This window comes from Malaclemys terrapin, chromosome 22 (genome assembly GCF_027887155.1).
Source record: "Malaclemys terrapin pileata isolate rMalTer1 chromosome 22, rMalTer1.hap1, whole genome shotgun sequence".
Classification (NCBI taxonomy): Eukaryota; Metazoa; Chordata; order Testudines; family Emydidae; genus Malaclemys; species Malaclemys terrapin.
Window position 1 is genome coordinate 18833559 of NC_071526.1, and position 27534 is coordinate 18861092.

Sequence of the window (27534 nt, forward strand, 5' to 3'; positions counted from 1 at the left end):
CCGTGCTGAGAGAGGGGCCCAGAATCTCTGGGCATGGTGCCTAGTGCCCATTCCCCTGCCTGCCCCGGGCTTCTCCAAAATCACTGTACCTTGTGTCTGAAGAGCTGTGTCCACTTGTCCCCGAGTTCCAGTTCTGCCTGGGGGCTGTCCTCACCTCTTTCAATCCCTTTTATTGCTCCCCTTCTTGCCATTCTGTCACCACAGATAGGTCTGTACTAGAGCCAGGCTTATGCAAGGCGTGTGGGAAGTGTACTTGGAAACAAGAGGTCTTGTAATTTGTGAAACAAATAAAAGTGTCCAGTCATTTTTACGAGGGAAAAATGAGTCATGGGATGGCACCGTTCATATTACTGGCATTTTTTGATTGGCATAAATAGCTGTTGAATTAATCCGGTCCACTTATTGTTAGCAGACACTAGACAGTTCCTGAGGCTTTGAGATCTTTTTCTTGGAAAGAAACACAACACCTAGCCAGTGTGTCTCATGTGCAGGGTGATTTCCAGATCTGCTTCGCTCCTGCTGACGTTGTTTCAAATAAATCCTGATGGGATTGGTGGCTGTACCGTGCATGATACTCAGCCAACACACCCAGCCACTGGATGCAGTCTCTATTATTTAGTCTGAACTGCTGTTGTGGAAAGTGGGGCCAGAGAAACACACTGGACCATTTTGTCGAACGCCCCTGTGCATCTACAGCCTACCCGCTACACAATCCCCATTAAAGTCTTGTTGAGACTGCAGAATGTATATTTCTGGCCTAGAAGGTTTCCAGGCTAAACTGTTGCTCCTTGCAGCAATTAGCAAAGACACCTGGTGTCCCTACCTCCTGCATCTGGAAGGGAATAGTGCCACCATCACTTACATTTCCAAAAGCAACTGGCAATTTTGAGACACTTTAAAAAGGGCCAAAATTTCAGGAAATGCTGAGCCCCCCTGCTCGGGTGTCTCAAGACGGGCTCCTAAAAACAGAGGCACTCAAAATTGCCAGAGAACAGATTTAATTAAACATTTTGTGCCTTTGGATGCCAGACAAAGCTCACATTTCTTTGGGCCGAATGGCGCTTGGGCTTTGGGTGAATTGCCCCATCTCCTTAATTTCATCAGGGGGTTTGGATTGGAATGCCCGGGCTCTGTTGCAGTGAGATGAGCCTTACGTGTCGATAAACTAACAGCGATTGTTCCTACTGGCTCCTTCATGTTTGTCCTTCTGGACTTTAGGGTCTCAGGAAACCCTCTTTTAGAAGTGAGCCTCCCTCCCACCTGCCACCTGGTCACCTGCACCAAAACTCTTTTATTTTCTATCCCAGCTATAGCCCCCGGTGAAAAAAATTGAACATTTTCCTCTGGTGCAAGAGGAGAGCAGCCAAATACCCCATTGCCAGTGACTTACATCACGCAGCTCGCTGTATCAGCACTCTTGCCTGCTCTGTCACTCCCTGGGAAGACGAAGTCTTTTCTTTATGTTGCCCTATTCATCAGATCGAGTATGTGCTGAGCTGATGAAAAAAATTACCAGGAAATCCTAATCCTATAGGGGCAACGACACAAAAATACCGTCTTCCCAATGTGGCAAATGCCGTGCCAGCAAGCAGCCATGTAGCAATCCTACTAGGAGCACGCTGGGCCCGGGCTTTGCCTCTGCCCTCTCGCGCTGCACTTTTGTAAGATAAAGATCCTGACTCAGCAATCGATCCCTATTCAGCAAAGCGTGTATGTGCTTGAAAGCTTTGCTGAATAGAGACAGACATAACCATGTGTTTAAATGCTTTGCCGAAAGGCTTTCATCCCCTCTTAAGCCATGTGGATTGGTGACCCTCTCTGTACCAGCAGGCCAGGGACTGACATGTATCGGGACCTGCCCTAATGATCAATTACCTCCCACCAAATCATTTCATTCCAGCATTCAGCACTTGGCCCCTCAAGACATATTGCAATGACTCAGAACTTCCCTTCTACTGCACCATTAGCTGGAAATCCCAGTGCACCCCAGGTGGGTTCTGCTGTCATTTCTGGTTTCTCAGCCATTTCCAAAATCAGTTCCCATTTGTCCTCTTGGTTTTCAAAACTTCCCCTGTACCCTGCCTCCCTTCCCAGGACCCACTGGTGCTGCTTCTCTGATCCTGGCCCCTCCTTTGTCTCTCCAACTCTGGGGCAATGTGCTCTCTCCTCCTCCAGAAATCCTTCCTCCTTCCCCTTCTCAGCTTCTTCCCTGGACCCACTGCACAGGCTGGGACCTGGCCGCCTCGTTAGCACGATGTCACCATCTTTCAGATAACTGATAGCAGGGCGGTTTACACGTCTGCAGCGCATTGCACAGGTGGAGTCCAACCGACTGGGGAAAGCTGGAGTCCCACCTGTGCTCAGGTGTCTCTGTCATCTTCCTTCCAAGCTCCTCCCCTCCCAGACACAGTTCACAAATCTCGTCTTTTATTATTTGCTCAGGGAGGGGAGTGGGCTGTATGGGCTTAGAGCAGGGGACTTAAATCCAGGCTCCAGAGTTCTATTCCCAGCTCTTCCAAAACTCTGTGTGCGACCTGGAGAAAGTCACTTCTCTGTGCCTCAGTTTGCCCACCTGTAAAATAGGGATAGCAATACTTTACTGGGAGTGTTGTGAGGCTTAGCTAATGCTTACGAAGTGCATTGAGATCCTCAGATGAAAAGAGTTGCAGAAAGGCAAACCAGGACTACTGTTGCATAAATGTCATCACCTTGAATTAGCCATAGATGGGGAAGCAGATAACTCTGCTAAATGCACCTGCAGACCCAGAAGAATATCCAGTTTTCCTGCAGCAGGGCTAGTGTGTGCAAAGAGGAAGGGAAGGTGGTGGGAAAATGATGGACTAACCTGTCCTTTTGCTGTTCATCTCCCAGCCACATGTGCCCAGAGCTGGAGTTCACCCTAGGGCTCACCATTTCCATGCAGGGCCGGCCTTAGGGCTGGGCCACCCAGGCGACCACTCAGGGGTGCCATAGTCAAGGGAGCGCCCTGAAGCAGCACAGAGGTGCACCCTGCCAGTGTAGAGTCAGAAACTGCTCTCGGCTTGCAGGGGAGCACTGCGTTGTGGCGGGGGGAGGCACCCAGATTTCTCCTTAGGGGGCAACAATGACACACAGATCCTGCTTCTGCCTCCAACATTCCTCCACGCACCCATAGAGGGCTATGGGGGGGAATGAGGATTTGAGTATTGTTAATAGCACAAAACCACATTCTGGATTGTTCTCCAGTCCTCACCTCTACGGTCTAGGTGTGGGCAGGGCCTTCATCCTCTGTGTACAGGTCCAGGAATGGCTCCCCGAAGCAGTCGGAGATGCCCAACTTCACTCTCTCCCACAGCCGCATTACAGAACTTCCAACTGTCTGCCTCCAGCTTCCCAGGAGCGGGAGACTTATCAGCTGATTCCGCAGGATTTTGCTTGTCATCGGGGTAATATAATAGGGAAAACAGGCTGCTGCACAGACATGCTAATCCCTTGGCAATTGTGTGGCGTTTCTGATGGCGTTAATAGCTCAATAAGGGCTCTGCAACCTTAGCAAAAATGTTAATCTTTACAGAAGAAAAATGTGACAATTATTTAATGTCACAGTCCTGGAACGTTTGTGATAGATGGATTTGTGCTGAGTAACGTTTCATGGAAAATATGACCCAGGATAAACACTCTGTGGGTTAACTGTGTGCTGCTTATCTGGTTAACTATGTGCAAGGGGCTTTGAAACTAGGTTAATGATGCCAACCGAGGAACAATGTCGGGATTCTGTAGGCTGTGACCTTGTGCTGCCAGTTGTTTGCAATCTTGGGCCCCTGCTCTGGCTCCGTCCAGCTTGAATCTGACGAGGATAAAGGTGTTAGCCGAGGTCTCTGCCATCATTCAATGGCAGGAGTATACCTTTGTAATGGCTGTTCTGTATAGGACATTCCTCACTGACTGAATGCCCTTTCTAGTGGATGAGTATTGTTGGCTATGATCCCGATAAACCACAGCTAAAGAGCAATTGACCGACCTCTCTGTTCTGTCTGGGTTATGGTGAGGGCAGAATGGACGGACACACAGAGCTTTGTGGGTTAGCCTTCAGCAGGGAGCATGCCGGGAACTGCCCAGCAGGAGAACAGCCAGCGGGGCTCAGGGCAGGAGAACACGTGGTGTTTAGTGCACAAGGACTGTGCAGTGGGCTAACACACGCTGCCATGATGCAGTGAAAGGACGACTAAGTGCAGCGAGGCAGAAGCTTCGAAGATGCGTTGGCTTCTCAGGCTGTTGCCTGCCCTGCAGTCCCTTGCTTAGCAAACCAGGAAAAGGGCACCGTGTGGTGGACCAAAAAAGGCAGGATGGTAGCCAATCAGATTTCTGCCTCTGCTCTGAGAATAAAGCCATGGCACGCTGGCTGCTCCCTGAGTGCTGCCCCCCTCACTCACCCTGGACTGATTCTCTGGGGGTGGGTCTCAGGAGATGCTTTTGCTGTTGGTGCCATCTGACTGGCCATGCCAATGCAAAAGCCTTCACCACGTCACACGCAGCGGCTCTTCCTGCCTTCGTGAATTGTTTGGAGGTGGAAAAATTCAAACAAAAGCTGGGACCTGCCAACCCATTCTGGGCTGGTGGAGCAGAGAGTCTAGCTCTGTCCATCCCAGGGCTCTCTGGCTACCCGGATTCAGGGGAGAGCACTTGTAAAGCACAGGCATCTCTGGGAGGCATAAAGGAGGAGATGACAGAAAAGTCTAGGAATGAAGTGCAGCCGCACAGCCGTTGGAGACAGGCTCACTCCTGGGCAGAATGACCTGGGCAGACACGCAGCATGGCCAGGAGCTCAGCTGAGTTACTCACCGAGCCAGTGATAATCTCTCACCTCAGAAAAGATTGAGATTTTCTAAATGAAACGTTTCAACGTTTTGCTTTTAAGAGACTTTTCATTTAGAAATTTCCGGTAATTTAATTTTAAAAATGTTTAAATGTTAAAAAGTGCTTGAAAACTAAACAAATCTTTTCGTTCAACTCAAACCTCATTTTCCCCCCAGAATTACCTGGGAACTGAAAAGAAGTCCTTTCCCCCGCTCTGCTCCTGACCCGATTACATTTATGGAAAAGCTCATTCCTGAGAGACATGACTTGGGATATGACTGAAGATCCTCCTTGCAGAGACAGGAGCTACTGAGTCCCCACGTGAGCACGTCAGCAGAGCCAGGACTGGGGCTGCAGCCTCCTCCTCGTGTCCTGACCTTCGCCTCCCAATCGCACGACGGCTCCTTCCTGAGCATGGCAGGGCCCTGCTGGCAAACCGCCACAGGGAGGACCTGGTGCATGTTGTGCTGACTGATTCCTTGGGCCAAGGAGGAGGCAGTAGAAAGGAAATAATATCCCATCCCCTTCCTAGGGTCCTGCCCCCCCTGGAAGGGAAAGGCATTGACTAGCTCCTAAAAAGGCTTTCCTGGACAGAAGGTGTTTGAGTGCAGTTGTGTTCCTGCCAAATATTATCACACAACATGCGTATGCAGTTTGCCATGCAATGGGTGTGCTCAGTCTGTGTGAGAGAGAGTGCCCACAGTGTGTGTACGTAAGGGTGTGTACGTAAGGGTCTACAGTGTGTGTAAAAAGAAGAACAGGTGTACTTGTGGCACCTTAGAGACTAACAAATTTATTAGAGCATAAGCTTTCGTGGGCTACAGCCCACTTCTTCGGATGCATACAGTGTGTGTGTGGATCACAGAATATCAGGGTGGGAAGGGACCTCAGCAGGTCATCTAGTCCAACCCCCTGCTCAAAGCAGGACCAATCCCCAGACAGATTTTTACCCCAGTTCACTAAATGGCCCCCTCAAGGATTGAACTCACAACCCTGGATTTAGCAGGCCAATGCTCAAACCACTGAGCTAGGATGTTCCCACAGGCTGTGTGTGCATGCCTAGTTTCCGTGCATGTATCTGTACAGTGTGTCCATACATTTGTGTGTGCCCACAATCCTTGTGTGTGTGTTTGAGAGTGAGCACACACATGTGTGCACTCCAGTGTGCATGTCTGTGTACATGCATGTCTCGGTTCTTCATGGGTGTGGATTTTAGGGACTGCAGGCAGAAAGTGCAATCTGCATTTGATTAACACAGCCTTTAGCAATATAGGGCACATACTGCTTAACCCACCTCATTCAGGGAAGTACAGGCACTATTCCAGACCTTTGGGCTGAGTGCCCTGGAGGCACAAGTCCCAGGGGCGCATGAGCCCAATGGGGCAGGAACTGGAGCTGAGATTGTCGGCTGATTCTTCTCCCCTTGAGAGAGGCGCACCGGGGATTAGCATGAATGATACAAACATGCCAGTTGTACTTAGGGTTGACAAATAATGTAAACCACACAATCTGGTTTGAGGGAAACGACTTCACCACAATTTATTTTAGTGCTTTAAACATCACGCCAAACTCTGTAGTGAATTGCTAAATTAATGCCGGGCTGCCATCTAAACAGACATCTTCAGATCACAAGCATGTTATGGGGTGAATGGTTTCCTTTGAAATGGTTCCCACAGCTTAAAGGCTGTGCAGAGAAAAAATGTGCCCAGAACTCGATTGCTGCCAACATGTGGTGGCCACATTTCTCGGCTGCTATTGGCCTAGCTGCTCAGTAAGGCTGGAGAAGCACCATTTGAGGTAAATAGATAACCTAGCTAATTGCAGAGAGCTGGGGAATGTGCATGCCACAAGCTCCTCACTTGAAGGAAGGGGGCTGAAGCAAAAGGGAATTGAATTCCAAGCTATTAGCCTTGCATGAGACGTACACTTCCGAGGTAGGCAGCCGTTGGTCCGTGCCACACCTTTGCCAAGCTGCTTGTAACACAACAGAGTGGTGCAGTGGCGCGGTTGTGCTGGGGCCGAGGATTTTGCTAAACTGGATAATTCTGCCTTTCTTAGACCCCATCAGATCCTCAGCTGGTGGAAATCAGAACTGCTGCCCTGGCTCTGTCCCCCTGCTGCCATGGAGTGACCCCAGGGTAGGATCTCACCTCATACGCAAATGTCAAACTCAGCAGATTCACCTGGCCAAGGCGACGGGGCTCCCACGCGCTGTAGTTTGGGACGCTGCACCACATAACTGCAGGCTGGTTGAGCACATTCTCCACGGAGCATCTCTTTGGACTGCCACGAAACGACTTCTGTGTTGAGGTGGGGGAGTCAGAGCACTGTGATGTCATTGAACCCACCAGGAAAGCCCAAAGCAGACCTTCCCCTCGTGACACTGGGTGTGCAGGAGCGGTGGGTGTCCAGCAGCTGCATGGGGAGGGGAGGTGGAGGAGGAGGAGGACGGGTGTATGTGGCAGTGAAGGTGCTCTGCTGTTGATCAGCACTTTGGGGACAGGAACCCAATTCCCAAAGAACTGCCAGGGACGGACTGCTCCCAACAGGAGCTGGCCTGACAGCCCTGGACCTGCGCCCCGCCCTGTAGGGCTGAGAGACGAGCCCATTGTCTGCAGCCCTTTCAGATCCAGGGGCTGCTGTGCTGACCCTGCCATCCCGGGGGCTGCTTAATGAGAATGGAGGGGAGCCGAGGACCCTCTGCTGTGACCCCACCCTCATTTTCCACGGGCTCCTTCACACCGGGGGAGCTGGGCGTCGTTCGGTCTCCTCCTCGCATGCACACCGCTAGCCCGCCAAGGAGCCAAGAGGGCACCAGGCCACAGCACCCCACAGGCGAGGTCTCATTGGCTCCTCCGTCACCAGCCCGAACTCCAGCTTTCATGGCTCAGCCTCTCCCCTTATGGTTCCCTTCAGCTCAGCTGGAGGAAGAATAAAGAAATGTCAGGGCCCCAGCCTCTTACCAGGATCATAAATATGTCTCTGCTTAGAAACGCAAAGATTAATTAATCCATAAGTATTTCCTGTCCGAAGCGCTGGGAAAGAACACCCCCCGTTGGGCCAAGCTCCCTTCAGAGCGCGGCTCAGCGGGAGGCACTTTCCCTGGGCCTCTCCGCCAGCCTCAGTTCGCCTGACCTGAAATGGACTCAGCGAGCTGGGGTTGGCCAATGCTAACGAGCCTCTTTGTGCTTCCACCAGCAGCTTGGGCCTGACTGCGGCTGGAGCGGCTGCTGCCTGTGGTTCCTTAGAGCTGCTTGTTACACAGGCCCTAACGGAGACAGGGCCCAGGCCTGTCCCAAGGGGCTGGCGATTTGGGGCGCACTGAAAGGGGGCCGGGGTGTCGGAAAGCAGCGAGCACCCACCCTCTGAGGTCTCTCAAGCTGGGCACCCACCATCATCTGGTGCTTTTACTCTCTTGGTCGCTGCAGCCCCCCAGCCCTCCCCAAGCTTGAGGAACCACTTCATATTACAGGGCAAGTGCACGTCCTCCTGAACTGTCTGCCTCCCCTCCGGCCTTAGCAGGGCTGCTTAGACAGACCCTGTGTCCTGTCCCCTTTCTCTCCTGCTGCACTACAGCTCTGGAGTTGGGTGGGCCTGCATGTCCAGTGTAACCCTTGTCCTGATAAATGCAGGCACAGAGAGGGAGGGTGCTCTCCCCACATTCCCCACCCCCTCCTTTTAAAAAGCCCTGGGGTACGCTTTTGCCAAGGGACACAGGGCAGTGGGGCAGGTGAATGGACAGGTGAGCCCTGGCCAAAGACCATGAAGCAGGGTGCACAAAATGCAGCTCCCCGACCAAATGCTAAAATGCCTTCTGCAGGCAGCTGCCCCGCTCTTGAACCCCGAAGTGCTGCCCTGGTCCCAGCATGCAATGTCAGGCTGCTCAGATCCAGGTGGCGCATGGTATCATAGAATCATAGAATCTCAGGGTTGGAAGGGACCTCAGGAGGTATCTAGTCCCACCCCCTGCTCAAAGCAGGACCAATCCCCAACTAAATCATCCCAGCCAGGGCTTTGTCAAGCCGGGCCTTAAAAACCTCCAAGGAAGGAGACTCCACCACCTCCCTAGGTAACCCATTCCAGTGCTTCACCACCCTCCTAGTGACATAGTGTTTCCTAATATCCAACCTAGACCTCCCCCACTGCAACGTGAGACCATTGCTCCTTGTTCTGCCATGGGGCTGGGACTTCCCCCTGTGCCCCACTGTCCTGCTAAAGATTGTGGCACATGCAGCACTTTGCTCTGCCCTGGGAGCTGGCTGATGCACCCCCCAGCAGGAGAAGCCCTGAGTGCCCTGGCTCTGGAGAGTGTGAGACTGAGACTTCGCAGCGGGTCGGTTTCTCCAGCGCTCATCCCGCACAGACTTGTTCTGCTCTGTAATTGCCAGTCTCTGAAGAGCGGGAGCTGACAGGAGCCTCCCTTTCCCCAGCAGGCTCGGGGCAGCATTTGTGCGCAACAAACAACTTTCGCAACAGGTTGTGTTTCCTATTCTTAATTTTTAAAAATAACTAAAATGGATTTTGGTGCCGCCATGCGCCCTGCGAGACGCTCGCCTTTCCGAACCCAGCACGCGCCTCGTTTTGTGGTCACCCTGCAGCATTAGCGTTCCAGAGCAAAAGAGGCGGGAAGGCCCATGTCTCCAGTGCAAATTGCCTGCTTTCCCCAGCAGCTTCCGGTGGGGTTGGGGGTGTCCCCACCCCTGTTAGAGATCAGTGAGAGAACAGGACTAGGATCCTCCAGCCTCGTGATATTGACATCGCTAACCTGTGCTTGTAACTGGAGGCTCTGAGGGACAAGAGACGGATCAATACAGCTCAGAATGACAGAGACAAGGAAGCTGAAATAGACACTGTTCAGAGAGCCGGTCTCATCGGCACAACCCCCGGGAATCAAATCCAGGGCTGGGATAAATCCCCTTTCCCTGAAATAATGTCTGAAGGACCCAGTTTGGGCCTGGTTCTCCCGACTTGTGCAAACTGAGAGACGCTTCCCTGAAGCCAGTGAGGGGAATCGGCCCCTTCTTTCCACACACAGTGCCACGGCTCCCGTTTCTGATGGTATCCAATACAGTAACCCGGCCCCAAGCATGCCATGCCATGCCAAGCCTCCCCCACACAGTCTGAGGTGTGACTTCTTCAGATGCAAGAACCTTCTGCTCTCAACCAACTACCAAGATAGATAAAACTAGTCACAGCTACATGCAGCATCAGCAGGTCATTGGTTTCCATTTTATAGGAAGCGCATAGCTTTGGTTTTATCACCACTGATCTTAAGGCCCGTATATTCAGCAGTTTTTTGCAGCTCTTCCAGCATTAGCTACAGTTGATTAGTAGTCTCTCCAAGTAAGGCAATATCATCCGCATACTCGCGATCCTCTAAAGACGAATCTTTACATTTTATAGCTCCTACTTTAGTGCCAATCAGCTTTGTCGTCAGATAGTCTATTGGAACCTCAACTAACGTACGTGAGAAAACACATCTCTGGTGTACTCCTGATTCTACCAGAAACCAGTCTGGAATACAACCGTTGACCCTCACACCGCTATAAACGTACCGTGGTGCAGTTCCTCCACTAGGCTCACTAAGTGCTCGGGCACCCCCGACTGGTATAGCAGGATCCGCAGTGCAGATCGATGCACTGAGTCAAAAGCGTTGCCAAATCTATAAATGCAACATTAACTTCCTTTTGTTCCTCTAGTTATTTTTCAACAACATTCTGGAGAGCATAGGTAGCATGGACTGTAGATCGACCTGTACAGAAACCACACTGGTTGTCGTTCATTTTGGGGCTGAGACAGTATTTCAGCTGGTTCAGTAGTACGACCATAAACACCCTCCCGGGGACTAACAGCAATGTTATTCCCTTATAATTTGAGCACACGGGATCACTCTTCTCTTTTGAAAAGGGGATGATGCAGTCCTTTTCCAGTCTTCTGGAATGTGACCAATCTCCCAAATTTTGAAGCCATCTCCATGAAGTCAGTGAATAAATCCAGGCCTCTGCTCGTTAGCAGTTCCGATGCAATATTTTCAAGACCAGGTGCTTTATCATTTCATAACTGTTTGACCAAAAGCATTACTTCCTCAAAGGTCACCAGCCTGTTTTCTGCTGGCTTTATTATCAGATTAGGTTGAAGTTTACGTCTTGGTGGGGATCTGTTCATTAATTCACAAAAATGCTCAAGCCAACACTTAAGTTGTGCAACAGTCTCCTGACAGCATTCTTCATTTTTGTCCTTAACTGAGAATGGACGTCCAGTTAGGACTTTCAAAGTCTCAAATACATAGTTCTGATCAGAGGCGTCCTCAATGCATGGCACCTTACTGTTCACCATTGATTATGATCATTCCAACAGGCCCTCTTGACTGTTCATCAAAGACATTTCTTTTCCTCTATTGACCACTTCTTCCTCACTTTACTGACTCGACTCTGGCCTTCCAGTGCATCCATTCTGCACCACACCTCTTTTCTTCTCTCCCATAATTTGATGGTATCATCTGTAATCTTATTCTCTTTAGTCCCAGCTGTTTGCCAGCAATCTCTGTGCTGGAATCCTGACATACGGTCCACTCTTCTCTGCAGTAGACAGCTGGCCTCCAGTAGAGAATATGTGTTGGAAGTTGCTGCCACATAATTATGAGCAATCACTTGATCGTGAAGCTATACACAATGCACGCTCTCCAAGTCCACATTTGCAAATGTCGGTCACCTAGATGAAAGGCAGAATCACTGTCCACCCCGGAGCAGATTTAGAAAATGGAGCCAGACACAAGTCCAGATAAAATGGGAGGGGTGGGCGGTGACCTGGCAATACATCTCTAGCTTCCACAAGCGGAAGAAAAGGACATAAAACGTTGGCAGTTTCATTGGCTTCATCTGCTCTGGCAGTTTCAAGATTCATCTAAATCTTCTCCTATATGCAGAGGTGTCAAACCATGTGATGAAGTGACCTGCATCCATCAGAGATGGGGGAAGTGCCTGATATAAAGACAGAGGTGTTCAGTCGTTAAGAGCCGTCAGAAGAACAACTCTCCTGGCTGGAAAATGGGAAAGGTTGAATGTTTATATATGCGCTGTGCAGAAGACATGGTGGAATATGAACACCCAGAGCACAGCTCCTACTCGTAGCGGTCAGATCTTTGGATTGTTGCCCACCTGTGAGACACCTGACAAGCACACTGGTGTTGCTCTGGTTTGTTCCACATCCCCAAGGGAACAATCTGCATTACTGACTAGGCAGGCTCATTCTCCATGCCTAACAGCCATCACTTTCCGTTTGAAGGTAAGACGTGTGGTAGTTATTAGTGCACATGCTGCATCTGATGCCAGGCCAAATGCTGAAAAAGATCCTTTTTATGCCATGTTAGATGACATGTATCTAGTATGTCATCCCAACTTCATATTGCAATTTTAGGAGATATGAATGCGAGAACTGGCCATGATAGAACTGAATTTGCTCTGATGCTGGGACCACACAGCTTACTGGAAAAGAGATCAGATAATGGTGTACATCTACTAGAATTTTCATCCATACATGGATTATTTTTAACGGCTACCTGTACAAGAATTTCCATAACTATACATTTTGATATCCATTGGGCAACAATGCAGCCTTGGGTCACATTCTAGTTTGGAAAGCCTTGACTAACCTCATCTGGGATGTACATGTATTTAGGAATTCTGATCTTGCTCCAGAAACTGATCATCAACGCCTAATAGCAACACGCAATGAAGTTCTGTTTAACAAAGTTCCAGAGCTAGGTATCTGTTACAGAACCAGGGTCAGGTGGTGAACTAGAAGGGGAGTGCCATCCCTGTAGCAAAGGGCTGGGGGGGAAGGGCATGTCTGGAGTATGTGTCAGCAGCTCCTTAGGCTCCTGCACCAGTTTTATTGATGATACCTAGCGTGACTTGACTTCACATAATTAACTGTGGCATGTTCGCATCTGACACTTCCACGCCCAAGCAGCTCAGGGCCTGGCTTGGAACAGCTGCTCACAGCTGCTGCAGACTCACCCTTGGAGAAGGTCAGAGCTACTCGCTGGAGATGGGGAAAGCAGGTTTGCAGCAAGGTCCGGGGAAAGCAGTTTTAACTTGTGTTTATCCACACACTCCTGCACCGGCTCCATTTTCTAAATCTGCTCCGGGGTGGACAGTGATTCTGCCTTTCATCTAGGTGACCGACATTTGCAAATATGGACTTGGAGAGCGTGCATTGTGTATAGCCTTTAAAAACCAAGGCAGCCCATTGTGAAACAACAAGGTACTAGCACACCCTGGTCCCTGCTCCCTTCAGGGTACATCTACACTGCGACGACAGACTCGTGGCACGGCCTGGCTGCGCTGGGTCAGCTGACTTGGGCTCACGGGACTTGGCTGCAGGGCTATCAAATTGCAGTGAAGACATTCAGACTCGGGCTGGAGCCTGGGCTCTAGGACCCTGCCGGGTGAGAAGTCTACGCAGCAATGACACAGCCCTAGGAGCCCGAGGTGGCTGGCAGGAGCCAGCTGTGGGTTTTTCTTTGCTGTGTAGACATAGTCTGGTGAGACCTCAGTCATCCTGGATGTGCCCCAGGGCTCTGGTGTAGGGAGAAGCTCCCCTTTCAGTCGTAGATGGTAAGAGGGATCTCAGATGCTAATGTGGGCAGAGTTTGATCCAATACCTAATGGGCAATCCATGGATTCCAGCCATTCCTGCCCTGCCCCAGCCAGCCCTGCACCCTGCAAGCAACTGGCTATTTTCTGGGCTTCCCAGAAATTGCATTTTTTTTAAGACAAGTCAGCTTACTGCCAGGTCGCAGACAGAGCTGGGCAAAAAATGTTTGGCAAAGAGAAAATTCACCCAAAAATGCAGTTTCACGGTGAGGAAAGCTATTCATGAATTGGGGTCGAATTTGGCAAATAGTTTCAGGAGGACTTTTTTTTAAAGTTGAAATGGTTCATTGATATTTTCTAAAAGAACTGGTTCAGCATTTCATTTCAAACTGTCCTTTTGTTTGACCTAAGCAAAAGTTTTTCATTTTGACAAGAAAAAATGGGGGGGAAAAATCTGTTTCGGTTTGAAACTAACTGAATTTTTCTCCTCCAGAGTTTTTGGTTCAGCACCAAGCTGAAAACCCAGCTATTTGCTCAGCTCTAGCCACGGACGCTCAGTGCCATCCAGCCGCTCCTGGCATCACATTACCCCCATTAAATATCCTCACTGGAAAATCATGTCTTTGAAGCAAACAACTCTTGTTTCCTATTCCAAAGAACAAATCTCTCCCTCCAAAACGGGTGGCCAACCGGTGGCTCCGGAGCCACATGCGGCTCTTCAGAAGTTAATATGCGGCTCCTTGTACAGGCACCGACTCCGGGGCTGGAGCTACAGGCGCCAACTTTCCAATGTGCCGGGGGGTGCTTGCTGCTCAACCCCTGGCTCTGCCACAGGCCCTGCCCCCTCTCCACCCCTTCCCGCCCCCTCCCCTGAGCCTGCTGTGCCCTCGCTCCTCCCCCATTACATAAGAACATAAGAAACATAAGTACATAAGAACTGCTGTACTGGGTCAGACCAAAGGTCCATCTAGCCCAGTATCCTGTCTACCGACAGTGGCCAGTGCCAGGTGCCCCAGAGGGAGTGAACCTAACAGGCAATGATCAAGTGATCTCTCTCCTGCCATCCATCTCCACCCTCTGACAGACAGAGGCTAGGGACACCATTCCTTACCCGTCCTAGCTAATATCCATTAATGGACTTAACCACCATGAATTTATCCAGTTCTCTGGATAACAGTTTCCAAGCGGTCCTGTTATAGTTACCTCTTGGACCAGCTCCTGCGCTCCACTCAGGATTAAATCTAGAGTAGCCTCTCCCCTTATGAGTTCCCGTACCAGATGCTCCGTGAAGCAGTCATTTAAAGTATCGAGAAATTTTAGCTCTGCATTTCGTCCTGAAGTGAAATGTTCCCAGTCAATATGGGGATAATTGAAATCCCCCACTATTATTGAGTTCTTAATTTTGATAGCCTCTCTAATTTCCCTTAGCATTTTATCATCACTATCACCGTCCTGGTCAGGTGGTCGATAATAGATCCCTAATGTTATATTCTTATTAGAGCATGAAATTTCTATCCATAGAGATTCTATGGAACATGAGGATTTGCTTAAGATTTTTACTTCATTTGATTGTACATTTTCTTTCACATATAGTGCCACTCTCCCCCCCCCCCCCCCCCCCCGCACGACCTGTTCTGTCCTTCCGATAAATGATTGTGTCCCATTGATTGCTCTCAGTCCACCAGGTTTCTGTGATGCCTATTATATCAATATCCTCCTTTATCACAAGGCACTCTAGTTCACCCATCTTACTATTTAGACTTCTGGCATGTGTGTACAAGCATTTTAAAAACTTGTCACTGTTTATTTGTCTGCCCTTTTCTGATGTGTCAGATTCTTTTTTATGTGAATGTTTCTCATCTGATCTGACCCCTACTTTATCCTCTTCCATCCTCTGCTCCTGACTATAACCTGGAGATTCTCTATCATTAGACTCTCCCCTAAGAGAAGTCTCTAATCCACATGCTCCTCTGCAGCAGTCGGCTTTCCCCCGTCTCCTAGTTTAAAAACTGCTCTACAACCTTTTTAATGTTTAGTGCCAGCAGTCTGGTTCCACTTTGGTTTAGGTAGAGCCTATCCTTCCTGTATAGGTTCCCCCCATTCCAGAAGTTTCCCCAGTTCCTAATAAATGTAAACCCCTCCTCTCTACACCATCATCTCATCCACGCCTTGAGACTCAGAAGCTCTGCCCCCCGAACCTCCTGCATGCCACAAAACAGCTGATTGGGAGATGTGGGGAGGGAGGGGGAAGCGCTGATTGGCAGGGCTGCTGGTGGGCAGGAGGCACTCGGAGCTGGGGGGTGGAGCTGATGAGGGGCTGCTGACTTATTACTGTGGCTCTGTAGCAACGTACACTGGTAAATTCTGGCTCCTTCTCAGGCTCAGGTTGGCCGCCCCTGCTCTAAAAGGATCACAAGGTCTCCTGCCAAAGAGAGGTCAGAGGGCGTCCTGTATGCTTCCCCAAGCCGTGGGGCTGAGGGCATCTCACTGGCACTGCCCTGCCCCTGCTTCCTATAGCTAAGGGTGGGCTGGCCCCTGCTTCCAAGTTAGCTCCCTTCTTTGCCTGTCCAGTGATTAATCTGCCAGTCCAAGAAGCAGAGAGTCAGGACAGCCCTTTCCATGGTTTTCCCATCTGCGCTCAGGCCCCTGTGAGAATTCCCCAAGCAGCTGGGGTGCAGAGGCAACAACGTTAATGCTGGAAATCAAAAGTCACTGTGATACCGTTGGAACGAAATGGCATTCCTACGAAAGGTGCTTGGGCAGAGCGCCAGCTTCAGCTTCAGGACTTTGCGCTTTGAATTTTCCCTAAGGCCTGGAGCAGGGAGCAGGGAATGTGAGCTTGGATCGCAGGGAGTATGTCCTCTCCACCGGACATATGGACAGTGGCAAAGTACCCATTGATTGCAAAGGGGCTGCGATTTGGCCCTGGCTGAGAGAGGAGACTGACTGAGCATTATATCCAACTGGTACCTCCTCTGCTTCTCTCCCTGTCTCCCTGTGCCTTGGGTCAGCCGTCCTGCGGGAGGAGGTTGGTTCTAGTCAAGGAGGAGGGGTCCGGTGGGCTCACAAGGTGGAGACCTGACGCTGTTCTTCGTAAATCCCACGGCACTGCTGCCGTTAACATGGGTTCCCAGTCCACTGAGCCATTGCTGTTCTGTTGTGACTAGCCCACCAGCTCGGTAAGGGACGGCCAAAGCTGAGCATTAATCCTCCCAGCTGCAGAGGACATGGGCATGCTCTTTTCACATTTAGGACTATTATATATCTACAGGATTGTCCAGTTGCTGCTGCCAGGGCCGGGTCCTGAATAGATGGAGTTAAATCAAATGGGGTTGCTAGGAAAAACAAGCAGGGCAGGAAACAGTGACTAGAGATAAGATGCTGGGGGCAGGGGGGTGTCAATGTCTAGGCTAAGAGCTCACCTGTCCTGGCCCCTGCCAGGGCTGGGGCGGGGCCTAAGATCACTAAACAGATAAAAAGTCGGGTGTGTGGGGGGGGTCAGATGTCAGGGGCTGTCCAGAGGACAGACAAGCGAGAGAGGCGCTCTGTGGAGTCTTGGAGAGGGCCCACCAGACCAACATCGGGGGGATGGTAAACGCTCGGTCAATAGGCCTGCGTATAGACTGATTGTTTTAAAGGCCTGGTTCTCTCCTGCTCTGCGGTGTTCCTGCTGCTAAGAGTACCCAATACCATGCTGTGAAAACCCCGATCACAGCCCCTGCAGCACAGAGCCTGGGGAGGTGATCCGTACACAGCACTGTGGCACCTTCCCCTTCCACGGATAATACCAGTGATCAGCACGTTCCCAGTGGCCCCCGGGCTGGTACTACAGGGTCTCGGGGGTTGACCACTGCATGGGTCAGTGCCATGTGGGAGCACAGGCCACTTGGCTGATGAAATGTCTGGACATCAGAAGCAGAAAGGACCTGGTAAGGGTTCCTGTTCGCCGTGCCACCAGCACTAGGCCTTCTGAGCAGCCTGGGAATAACTCCATACCAGTGGGGCAGCTTGAGTCCTTCCCGTGCGTGTGATCCCCTCATCTTCTGACAGACATTACAAAGAACAGAGTGGCAGTATAATGAACTTCAGGTGCTTTGCAGAGCGCCAGAGCCCAGAGAATGAACCCGTTCCCCGCCCAGGCCGTGCCAAGTTCTGCGGCTGTGAAGTGCTGGATTCTGGAGCTCTGGCCTGCTCCCTTCTGCTTCTAAACAAAGAAAAAGCAATTATGGTCTCCCGCTCTCTGGTTTTACCTTCTCCCTCTTGAACTGTAGTTACAATGACTCTGACAGCCACCTTCCCGTTCTCTGCTGTGGAACGTCTCTGCCTGGCTGAGCTGGCCTGGGGGCGAGGGGGACAGTGGCGTTAACACGTCTATTGCCACAATCAAAAGCAACATCAGAGTCCTGGCTAAGGGAGAACAAACAGACCCAGGGCTAATGCAACCGATTCAGCTCAAACACAAACCAGTGCAAACCTTTGTGTAAAACTTGGCTTCTATCTGAGCCGTCTATTGACAGTTAATCACTTCCCCCTCAATTCTCTGCTCCTCCACTTAGTTGCCTTCACACTTTCTGGCTTCAACCTGGGGCAGGAGGTGCAGCTGTGAGTTGTCCCCACCTACTAGCGGTTTTAGTTTGGCCTGCAGAAGAGCTGGCCTGTTGTTTTTCCAGGGGGAACGGTTGCTGCTCCTGCTACTATCCCCTGATTCATGATCCTCTTTAGGAACCAACAAATCTTGTTTTCAGGAAACCCAGCTGCTTTGCTGAAGTTCACTTCAAGCATCGGCGCTTTGAGATGTTCCGTCAAACCCAGCCAGCCCCCAGAGCATGGGACGCTCACCCGTTGCTAAGCTGAAAGCGCCGTGGTTGGAGTGGCTGGGCAGGGACTGTATCTTCCCATCGTTCAAACAGCACAACGGGGCCTTGTCCTGACGGGGACCTTCAGGCTCGACTGCCAAAGGTGCTGTAGCAACTCTCCTTCATAGCATTCGGCCTCAGTCTATGTTCCCCACAAGCAGCAAGAGGCTGTTTGTAAGTGATCAGTGCCTTGGGGAGTGGGAGAAGCACTTCCCAGCCCCATGCCAGTGTGCTGCTGTTACCAACCTGCTGCCCGCTGGTTTGCATTGGAGCCTGCCTCCCCTCGCCAGCACCAGCTGAGCCCCTTCTGTATGGAAGGAGAGGGCATCTTTCATGCTCATTGCAGCAAGCGCTCTTCCAAATGCTGCAGCCAGCGTGCCGGCCCGTCCTGTGGGTGATAATCTGCGTGTGCAGAACGTTTCCTCCATAAGTGCAGCAGTGCAGTTACAGGGCCAGCGGGTTTGGGATGAAGGGCCAGGGAAAGCAGCTGCTGATGCCACTGGGCTGGGAGTTGTGCAAAGATCCCTTTGAGGGCACATCTGAAAGGTGAACGGGGATAAAGAAACTTTCCATTCAACGCCTGTTCCCCTGGTGGAAAATTCAGCTGACTTCGGTGCTACTTAAGAGTTGATGTGTCCTTGGGCAGGAAATGAGTGACAAATACCATGCACCCCTTGGGGCACTGCCTTTCTCTCTCTAGGGCAGTGGCTCTCAAACTTTTGTACTGGCGACCCCTTTCACACAGCAAGCCTCTGAGTGCAACCCCCTTATACATTAAACACACTTTTTAATATATTTAACTCCATGATAAATGCTGGAGGCAAAGCGGGGTTGAGGGTGGAGGCTGACAGCTCGCGACCCCCCATGTAATAAACTCAAGACCCCCTGAGGGGTCCCGACCCCCAGTTTGAGAATCCCTGCTCTAGGGGGTGAGTGCAGGTGAAGCTTATCTAGAACGGCTGCTGCCTGTCACGAGCTGCTGTTTGAGAACTGGCATTCCCGCAATGGGATAGAACAGCCCTGACTTCCTCTTCCATTTGCCTCTGCTTTTCGGGCCCCTCCGGAGTCTTGCCTGAGCCTGCCTGTGCCTCCAGTTCCTAGGCTCAGCACTCGTGTTGTTGCTGGTTACACCCTGCTGCTTTCCACAGGGGTGAAGTTTTTGGGTCTTTTCCAGGACCAAAATATGAAAGCATGGCTGGAAATTCAGCCACCAGGTGGGATTAGACCTAAAGGGAGTTGTTTATCAGTAACACACAGCCAAGGCTTTCATTTAGTCTATTTTCTCTGCCAAAAAACAGGAGCCTCTGACCACAAACCTAAATATCCACTGAGTTTATAGCTGTAGTTAAATTCCAGGGATGCTGGTAGCCAGTAGCCTACGGCTAGGGGTCCCCCAAGATTTTCAAAGCATGGCCCACATTTTAATAGAGTGACCACAGAAGCCTCCACCTCTCCTCCCAAGTGCAATCCCATAACATCCCTGTGGCTACTCCAGCAATGGGTAGCATGGAAAAGCGATACAAGGAAAGCAATTAATATTTTTCCACTCTCCTTTAATGCAGTTTAGCAACTGGAAATGAAGAGAAGCCAGCACTCTGTGACCAGGCTCACAGGTTGGGAACCTGTAGAAGCCACAATTATTATTTATGTATTTGCAGAGCCAGCCCTAGGCATAAGCAGACTAAGCAATTGCTTAGGGCCCCGAGCAGCTCAAGGGGGCCCCCTATTAATTATTACTACGTGTTGTGGGGCACTTCGGGCCCCCAGTGGGCTTGCACCAGCACGCATTGTTTGTAGGAGCCCCAGTCACAGACCACTGATTACTTATATTGCGCTAGGCGCTGTACAAAAACAGAACAAAAATGGTTCCTACCCCAAGTAGCTTCCAAGATAAGCATGTCAAGAGAGAACAGGAGGGTATAGACAGACAGGGGAGCACAAAGAAGCAATGAGTCAATACTAAAACAATACACAAACCATCGTATCTCCTTTATTTGACAGAACAAGCTACCTGTCTATAAAGACTTGCTTGTTCTGCCACCTGTCTGCATGGTATGCATCCCATTAAACCTCACTGTAGCTGGGCTGCAGATGTTGCTGTCCCAGATGTGCAGAAAATGTGAACAAATAGAAGCTTAAGACTTAGTCTGGCTTCGCAGCCCCACAGCATGACACCAGATCAGTGCAGTTAGCAGCTTCCTTGTTCTGCACTGCCACAAAACGGGCTGATAAGCCAGCCAGGGCCTGCTCTCTCCCCCTTCCCCTGACAACTTGTGCACCTTCCTGACGCTTTCAGTACACAACTAGAGAGGAGCCAGACTGAGCTTCCAGGGGGCAGGAAGATGCCCGTGATAGAGTGGCAGTAAAAGGGAATCTAACCAGCGTTTGGTTGCTCAGGCTGGCAGCACAGAAGGCCACCTGGATCTGCTGTTAGATACACAGTGCGGTCTGGTGTTGAGGCAGCTCTCGGTTACGGGAACATTCTCTAGGTGAGGCAGCTACTTATGTAGGGAGCAAATTGCTAGTTTAGCTCCCATGGGAGTTTGTTCCCTCCTCCTCACTAGTTCTCTGCACCCTAGAATATGGGCCACACCCAAGACTAACGAGGCAAATACGTCTGTGCTCCAGGGCACTGCCATGTGCATCCTTCAGTTTGGTTCAGTTCTGTGGGAGGCTTTATTGGCAGGACAAGCTGTACAAGTGCTGCTGGAAAACCAACAGAGGCGGGTATGACTTTTCCTTCCCCCTGCCCCCTGAGGGGGTTGCACGCTGCATGTGGGGCTGTATCCCAGGTGTACAGCTGACCTTCGTGCACCCCACACACAGGAGCAGGGAACTGCAGCCCTCCTGCTGGGGAAGGAGTCAGCACATGCAAAGCTAAGCCTGTTCCGGTCCCTGGATCCCAACCTCCTAGGAAGGGAAGGTGTTGGAATTCAGAGAGCTGGTCTATCCTGCACACACAGTCGTTCATCCTGCATCATTTCTGCAAGGTCGTCAAGTTAACCCTCTTGCAGGAAGCTGCCAGGAACCATTAATGATGGTGATTATCATCAGTGGAAGGTTTTGTTTCCTCCTAATGTATATTGCAGAGCTATATGGAGCTGTTCGTTTTCTCCCATCGTATGTTGTCACTGTTATAATCCCTCCCAGCTGCTCCAACCTAAAGTCTCCTTATAACACTTGGCCCAATAACACTCCCAAAAACCCTGTGTCATGAGCTCCTTCTCCCTGCAGTTGCTAAAGCCTCTCTGCTCAGCTGGGCCTGCAGAGGACTAGAGTCAGAAATTTTTGTTGCAGAAACTCACCACTTTGATGAAATCCTGCTTTGTTTTTTCTTAAGCAATTAGGAGTCTAACCAGAAAAGGAATCCCTGTCCCATCTCTGCTCTTACCACTCTGTGCCACAGTCAGCTTTGCTCCTCCCCCCATCACTGGAAGGGCTGCAGTGGCAGATGGCTTGCTCTGGGCACAGCAGCCCAGTTGTAGGGCTGAGTGCAAATGAAAGCATTCACAGCCCTCTGGCCCTGAGAGCAGGAGCAGCCTCTGCGGCCGAGCTAGGGAGGGCATGGCTTGGCTGAGCTCTGGAAGGATTCTCATGCAGCCCTCCTGGGCCAAGAAACAATCCTATATAAAGAGCCCTGGAGACTGGTGTTCTCTGCTTGTCCACAAAACTAGTCCAACGCAGGCAGCGGCGGGACACGCCTGCAAGCCCACCCTGAGCTCTCCCTAGTGCTGGAGATGGCAGGTCGGGCACCATGGCCCACGCAGCGGCCGGCGTCCCTACCGAGCGGAACGAAAAGGGAAGCAGGTGCAAGGGCAGGTCCTGGGCTGCAGTCACTGGTCCTCTGCAGGGCTGGATCCTTCCTTCTCCGGCTCATTGCACGTGAGCCAGGCCAGAGTCTCAGGAGAGCCGCCCGTTCAGGCACCAGAACAAGTGGTTTGCTTTTCGGAAGCACTCAGCAGGGGCGCATGGTGGGGGCAGGTAGATGCTGCGTTTTGTGGATCATGGGGCCCTAAGGCCACAAATGGAGCTGCAGGGTGCGGAGCACTCGGTGTCTATTTAGGTGCCCACTGGGAACTGGGCTCTCTTCAATATCTGGGGGCTGAGCCCTTGAAAATCAGGTTCCCTGTGAGCAGCCTGGGCTGGTGATTGGGACCATGACCCGGGGGGAGGAGGGAAGTAATTCCAGCCACCGCCCACCTGGACACTGACATTTGCACACAGAGCGTCAGCACAGCGAGATCTGTGCCCCTCCAGTGACTGTTTGCTCCACGTCACTCAGGCGACGGCTCCCACCCATGACCCACGTCACAGAGCAGGAGAGTACGTCCCACCTCCCAGAGGTTTGCATGCAGCTGGGCTGACCAATTTCCTGCTGAACTGTTTTGTGGACTCTAACGGTGTGCACGGCCCACCCCTGCATACCCAGCCCCTTGGCCCTGCTCCTCACAGACTCAGGGACACTCCCAGCTGGTGCAACACCTGTGCTCGTTATTTGTCCATTTCCCACCACCAGTTTCCTACTAAATACAGCCAATTTACACTGGCTTGGACTAACACAGGCTTGGTCAGCAACAGAGTAGCAAACTCCTACCTCTACCTGCCCCCCCACCTTATAGCTCCTACCTAATGGGGCTGGCAGGTGCAGCCGGTGATTAGGCAAACCTAGGCTATTTACCCAGCCCCAACCCATTCCCCCTGATTGGGGGGTTGGAGTGGCAGGAATTGATTGAGGTTTCTGCAGCAGCACCCTGCCCCATGGACATTTTCTCTGGCTCCTCCTTTCGGGGTGTTTGCTCATGGGGATTTTCTGTTTCAAGCTCAGGGAAAGAACAAAACATTTTAGCAAAATATTTCACTAGGAAACACGCAAGTGCCTATTTTTCAATAGTAGCATCTGAATGAAAACAATCTGAGCTTCAAAGGCCATCCGGGGATGCACTGGCTGGTTCCTGGGCTTGTTGAAAGGAATATTCCTTTGGGGCCCAGGGAATGCACCAAAAAATGCCAGTTTATTCCTCTCTTGTATCCATGGTGACTCCTCCTCCAGCTGCTCGCTCAGCCTCAGCATATGGAAACCAAACCACCAGAGACTGCCGGCTGGCTGCAAATATTTTGAGCTGTTTAGAAATTTTGTCACTTGTGCAAATTAGCCATTTAGTGGCTTCCTCTCTTCTGTTATTTGCCAGCAATGGATGCAAGAGTCTTGACAAGCGGCACGGCAAACGCTGTGGCTGCTCCAAAAACAGTTTAATGTTCCCAAAATGTAAATGTTGATGTTTTAGACAAAGATAAACAGAAGGGAAGACGCTGATGAAAAGGGAGCTAGCCCTGTTTGTTTGTTAAAGCAGCTATTTTAAACAAGTCCTGCTTGATACAGCTTGGGACTTTGAGGGAAGCCGCTCCAGCCCTACTGTCTCAGCTCAGTGCTGGGAATGCCAGTGGCTCAGTACAGGTCTGTCTCATCTTACGCTGGGGTTCCGTTCCGCGGTCAGCGCGTAAAGCGAAAACCGCGTCTAGTCAAAATTCCATTGAGTGTAACGGCGGGCGGAACCGCCCGCACTACAGGAACAGTATTTAATTGTTATTTTTCTCTTTTTTGTTGTTTTTGTTTTTGCCGACCGCGTAAAGTTGAATTGGTGCATGTTAAATGCGCGTAAGATGCGACAGACCTGTAGTTGCTTTGGGTTCCTGGGTTGTTTGGGAAATCACTCTTTGGAGCCCATGAAAGGGCTGCTTGGAAATCTCATTGGTTTTAGCTTTCTGAGAAAAGGGAAGCAGGACTAGAAGGGAAATTTCTTTCCCAGCAAAAACAGCGTGGAGGAACCCGGGGGCCTGCCTCTCATTTACAAAAAGCCTGTTTGCACACCTCTGGCAACATACACTTCATTGACACTCATTTTAAGGCCTGTTTACATGGCCAGTGCAATGCAAAGTGGCCTTTGTGTAAATGTGAATCAGACCCTGAGGATCTAGGGAGACCTTTCAGAGTAGCAGCTGTGTTAGTCAGGAGTAGTCTCTAAGGCAGGGGTAGGCAACCTATGGCACATGTGCCGAAGGCGGTACGCGAGCTGATTTTCAGTGGCACTCACGCTGTCCGGGTCCTGGCCACCGGTCCGGGGGGCTCTGCATTTTAATTTAATTTTAAATGAAGCTTCTTAAACATTTTTAAAACCTTATTTACTTTACATACAACAATAGTTATAGATTATAGACTTATAGAAAGAGACCTTCTAAAAACGTTAAAATGTATTACTGGCACGTGAAACCTTAAATCAGAGTGAATAAATGAAGACTCGGCACACCACTTCTGAAAGGTTGTCGACCCCTGATCTAAGGTGTCACGAGTACTCCCGTGTTTTTAGGGAGACTTTGTGTCTGGAGCTGGTTGAAATTTGCTGAACTTTGAGTTTTCAGTTAAATTTTTTACTGATTATTCAATTTTTGATGGAAAACAAAAAACAAAACAAACCCCACAAATTTACACAGATGACAACATTCATTGAAAATGCTGCGTTTTCTCGACTCTAGCCTCTGGGAGTGAGCGACTCGCCTTTGGACTTGCTCTTCAACCAGAGAACATGCCTCCCCAGCGGGGACAGGGCAAAGAGCTCTCTCTGTAGCTGGGGGCTGAGGGGCCGGTGTAAATCCGGAATAACTCTGCTGAAGTGTACTGGAAAGCCTGGGGAGAATCGGTGCCCAGCCCTCTGCCGCTCTGAAAGCACCTCTCCTGGCTCTCCTCTGGGAAGTCTCCCCTGTGGAGCTGGTGTGGGGGGCGATTCCTGGTGTAGGGAACATCTCTGCACTGAGTCTGCACCCACCCCAGACCTAGGCCTGTAGTCGGTGTGGCTTACCCTGGTGCTGCCCAGCTAACGGCATTGTTAGCAATGCCAGCTCCATGACTATTAGAGGTAATTATGCCCAATGGCCTGTGATGGGATGTTAGATGGGGTGGGATCTGAGTTACCACAGAGAATTCTTTCCTGGGTGTCTGGCTGGTGAGTCTTGCTCACATGCTCAGGGTTTAGCCAATCGCCATATTTGGGGTCGGGAAGGAATTTTCCTCCAGGGCAGATTGGCAGAGGCCCTGGGGTTTTTCCACCTTCCTCTGCAGCGTGGGGCATGGGTCATTTGTTGGAAGATTCTCTGCACCTTGAAGTCTTTAAACCACGATTTGAGGACTTCAATGGCTCAGACACAGGTTTGATACAGGAGTGGGTGAGTGAGATTCTGTGGCCTGCGTTGTGCAGGAGGTCAGACTAGATGATCATAATGGTCCCTTCTGACCTTAAAGTCTATGGTTCTATGAGAGCTAGCGCGAGTATGTCTCCTCAGGCAGAGACACAATCCCCCCCCCGCCCCTGCTTCAGGTGTAGACACCCCCGAAGGCAGCCAGAGCGCTACCGCTCTCCCTGGAAGCTCCAGGAGTGGCTTTTCTGTTCCTGCCACTGACAAGCGGCTGTCTGCGCCATCAAAAAGAACAGGAGTACTTGTGGCACCTTAGAGACTAACACGGCTGCTACCCTGAAACCTGTCTGCGCCATCACAGTCTGGTGCAGTGGAGTGTGGTAGGAAATCACAGGCACAGGATGAAATCAGGCAAGGAGAGATTAAGGAGCAGAGGCAGCTGAATTCCTAGGTCACAAAGGTCTCTTACTCCATATAGTGGTGTAACGAAGAGGCGAATCCGGCCCAGAGATTGCAAACCTCATTTGTTATTTTACTGATGAACAAGCAGGGAAGGAATCCTGGAGGATGCCGGCTCCGGCGGAGTGCAATGGTGTGTGCTCAGCCTCAAACGCTGCCCCCCGTTGTACCCAGGCAGCCGCACAGGTGGAGGGGGGCAGACGTTGACCCTGAGTCCATAAGGCCTCGGTCAGCCTCAATGGCCTTTGGCTCCCAGGCTCTCTGCCTCCTCATCTTCGCTGTGCCCGTCCCCCAGGCACTGTCTGGCTCTCCCGGCACGGCAGGGCTGTTTGCTGACGTGGGCTTGGGAGCCTGGCCTTACTGCTTATTGTGGGAGAGCGGCAATGCCAATTTCTTTATATCTTCCAGCCTCCCGTACAGAAATTTTTGCTCTTTGAACGTTGAACCTCCACCTTGGACAGCCTTGCAAACACATTCCTATCTCAACACGTTCTGGGGAAGGAGGTGGTGGTTCTTCCTCAGCTAAGAAGAGATTGTAAATTTGTGGGGCATTTTCCATTCAGGTGCATCCAATGCAGATACACTGTTTCTCTTTGAATTCCTAAACAGACAGTATTTTATGCTGTTTCGATTTAATATTCTCCTCATTACTGATATCTAACGCAGACGAGCCTTGAGGTTTACTTAAAACATATGTGATCTTAATTTGGTTTTACTGTGCCACATGTTTTCACTCCCTGCATCATTCAATTAGCGTTTTTTTTTAATCATGTGATCAACAAACACTTAATGCTATTTTTAAGCATGGTAGAAAAGTGAAAAACATATTTACTGTAACTACAAAGTAAGATTAGTGCATAATCCCTTGCAAAAATAACCCTTATACGTGAGACCCAACATGAAAATGACATTTCTCTGCAATAAGAGTATTTAAAAGGCTGCAGTGTTGATCAAACATCATCCTGGGATTTCAGTGTTTAGAGTCACTTATCTTCATTTATATAAGGCTCGAGATGAGAATGAGGCTCTGCAAACATATCAGAAGAAATGGGTCCCGATTCCCTATCAGATTCCATTGACTTATGTCTGATTGACCCCAGGGTAAGTCAGAGCAGTGTCTGACCCAGTCCATTGGAGAATGTGGGCTCTGCGCAGTCACATTCAGAACCAGGGCACGGTTCCTGGGTCTCTGCTGTCCCAAGGGAATCTGATCTTTGAAACACTTTTTTTTTTTTTTAATTTGCTTTTGCCATCAGGAAACTCTTCCCTTAGTTACACTCAGAACTCTTCGTCCTTCTGCTCTTGCAGGCCTGTGGAACACGGGAAGGGACTTGCTTGACCATTGATGGAGCAGAGATAGACTAAACCGAGGTTATGCCACCTAAAGGTCTGTGTCTCCTTCATGCCAAACACTGTGTTTGTTGGCCTGGCAAGTTGCAGGTGGCAGCGGGGGCCAGCCGGTCTGTTTGGTTGGAATGACAGGCTTCCAACCACCAGCCAGGGGCAGAGAGACTGTGCCAGGCTCCGAACTGGACGTGTCAAGGAAACCTGACCTCTGGCGGCTGCTCGCTCCAAAGAGAGTTTCAAGCAACACGGAA